The sequence below is a fragment of the Schistocerca americana genome, chromosome X (genome assembly GCF_021461395.2).
Source record: "Schistocerca americana isolate TAMUIC-IGC-003095 chromosome X, iqSchAmer2.1, whole genome shotgun sequence".
NCBI lineage: Eukaryota > Metazoa > Arthropoda > Insecta > Orthoptera > Acrididae > Schistocerca > Schistocerca americana.
The window spans coordinates 916,504,993-916,508,354 of record NC_060130.1 but is presented as its reverse complement, the minus strand read 5'-3'; positions in this window follow the sequence as shown (position 1 = coordinate 916,508,354).

Here is a 3,362-nt window from a genome sequence, read left to right as displayed (position 1 = left end):
AAATGTGAAAATTACAGAACTATCAGTTTAATAAGTCACAGCTGCAAAATACTAACACGAATTCTTTACAGACGAATGGGAAAACTGGTAGAAGCCGACCTCGGGGAAGATCAGTTTGAATTCCATAGAAATGTTGGAACACGTGAGGCAATACTGACCCTAAGACTTATCCTTGAAGAAAGATTTAGGAAAGGCAAACCTACCTTTCTAGCATTTGTAGACTTAGAGAAAGCTTTTAACAATGTTGACTGGAGTACTCTCTTTCAAATTCTGAAGGTGGCAGGAGTAAAATACAGGGAGCGAAAGGCTATTTACAATTTGTACAGAAACTAGATGGCATTTGTAAGAGTCGATGGGCATGAAAGGGAAGCAGTGGTTGGGAAGGGACTGAGACAGGGTTGTAGCCTCTCCCTGATGTTATTCAATCTGTATATTGAGCAAGCAGTGAAGGAAACAAAAGAAAAGTTCGGAGTAGGTATTAAAACCCATGGAGAAGAAATAAAAACTTTGAGGTTCGCCAATGACATTGTAATTCTGTCGGAGACAACAAAGGACTTGGAAGAGCAGCTGAACGGAATGGACAGTGTCTTGAAAGGCAGATATAAGATGAACATCAACAAAAGCAAAACAAGGATAATGGAATGTAATCAAATTAAGTCGGGTGATGCTGAGGGAATTAGATTAGGAAATGAGACACTTAAAGTAGTAAAGGTGTTTTGCTATTTGGGGAGCAAGATAACTGATGATGGTTGAAGTAGAGAGGATATAAAATGTAGACTGACAATGGCAAGGAAAGTGTTTCTGAAGAAGAGAAATTTGTTAACATTGAGTATAGATTTAAGTGTCAGGAAGTCATTCCTGAAAGTATTTGTATGGGTTGTAGCCATGTATGGAAGTGAAACATGGACGATAAATAGTTTAGACAAGAAGAGAATAGAAGCTTTTGAAATGTGGTGCTACAGAAGAATGCTGAAGATTAGATGGGTAGATCACATAACTAATGAGGAGGTATTGAATAGAATTAGGGCGAAGAGGAGTTTGTGGTACAACTTGACTAGAAGAAGGGATCAGTTGGTTGGTCATGTTCTGAGGCATCAAGGGATCACCAATTTAGTACTGGAGGGCAGCATGGAGGGTAAAAACCGTAGAGGGAGACCATGAGATGGATACACTAAGCAGATTTACAAGGATGTAGGCTGCATTAGGTACTGAGAGATGAAGAAGCTTGCACAGGATAGAGTAGCATGGAGAGCTGCATCAAACCAGTCTCAGGACTGAAGACCACAACAAAAACAAAGTGCAAAATTGCTTTGCAAGAAAACACTATAAGTTAAGTCATCAGATACAAATAACTTAGTAAATAAAAGATAAAATTGTTAATAAACAACTAAAATTATTGTAAAATAATAATTTATAATAAACTTGACCCTCTCTCCCATGATTCTCAGACCTCGAATGATGAGGCTAACACAAAGTTGAGCTAGTTATAAAGAATGGAAAAGGAGGGGGGGAGGATTAGTTCGAATCGTATTAGTCCATTGGGTTTCTATTGTGCTCCCACTGGTAGAAATAGATGGGAGGGATTTCCCATTGATTTCATATCACATTACCACTACTGAGCTACATCATGAGCTTGAATATATCTCACATAATTGCCTAAGGTGCATGTTGGACGGCACTGATCAATTCCTGGTAGTTCCCTGGGAGGAGAGGAGTGTAGGGGAGGGGCTGGCCTTACATGTAAGTCAGGTAAGTGGGTAATGTGACAATGGCTGTGTGACCTGACATCAGATGTGATAAGATGATTATCTGCACCAGAACTGGATTCATGACCTATGGCTTTTCAATTGTGGTGTTACCATATCATAACTGCACATTGATAACACAGCTGCAGGCTACTGAGATCTTGCAACTTTTCTCAGTGCCTGTGAAGGTGATTTGGAAAGCATGCTCACTGGAAATGATGAATCACCAAATGTTTACCTGTCCCACAACCCACAATCTGTCCTACTTCCAAGAAGTTATGAAATAGAGCTGGAAAAAAGACACAAAAATGATGTGCTCATACTTCCGCAATGTTAGATTGAAACTGAAATCTAAAAACCTGAAACAGGAAAAAAGTCAGAATGACTGAGAAAATCCTACTGGATATCAATAAAAATTCCGCAGAACAAGCTTTGAAAAAGGTTTTCTCAACTTCCATGCTATCTACAGCTTTTGGTTTGCTTGTAAAACTTCACAGTTTTCATGTTAATAGATTTATTGCACTACTTCCATGATTTCTATTTTTTAGTATAAGTGAAGTTGAATAAAATGTATTTTTAAACCCTCATTTTTTAGGGTTTGTTAGTAAATTACAGCCCAGGATCTATATACTATTACAAGATTGGCCTCACATACTTTGTGTTGACATCAGTGTGAGCATGATGGCAGCAGGCCAGTCAGCAACAATTGGGCTTAAGTGCATGACATCACATGTTGCTGGCTGGGTATGTGGAGGGTGTGTCCTCGCATGGCCCACTAGAGACAGCAGTGGCAGGTGGTGGTGTCCTGAAGCCACCTGTGAGGATGTGTGGTTCAAAATGTTCAAAGCATACATGTTGTCTTGAAGATACAAGCACATGAACAAAGTCTGGTAAAACAGCAATGAAAGACACAAAACAAAACATTCACGTAGATGTGCTGTTCATAAAGCACTTAATTCTTAATACACCCAACATAGAAACACAGCATGGCAGTGAATGTGTCTTTGAAATATGCGGCAGCAGGGGTGTGGAGACTATGGAGAGTCTTCTCTTGCATGAATATGGTGTCATTTGGACTCAAATGTGGCTCCAGGAACTGCAATAGACAAGCCCAGAGGTGTGTTGGGCAATTTCCAGAGCTTGATGGGAACATGACTCAGTGGCCAGTATGAGAGTAAATGCAGTATCAATGCCCGATGTGGAGAATTCAGATAAATCCAACAGTGGGGCAAGGAGCTGCAACAGACAAACAGCTGGTTAGATGTGTAGTGATGTCTGGAGCTCAACTGCAGATGAGATCGCAGCTGGTGAGGGGTCCTACCAGAGACGGCATCTCAATGGTAGGCAGGAGGTGCAGGTGGGATACATGCTGGCTGCTTCATTCTGCATGTGAAGCAGATGTACCATGGTCTGTTGGCTGCTGTGCAAGTGGTGGCTGACACACTTATGTGGGTAGGTTTGAGTGGCTGCCTGGTCAGGGTGAGGGTAGGCTGAGGCACATGCGGCTGCACAGTGACAGCTGGCAGCGTAGATGCATCACCAGCAGCTACGAGAGTGGGCTCTGCGTGACCAGTTGTGTGGGGAGCATTGTCCATTGACAGGTCCTCAGCCAAATCA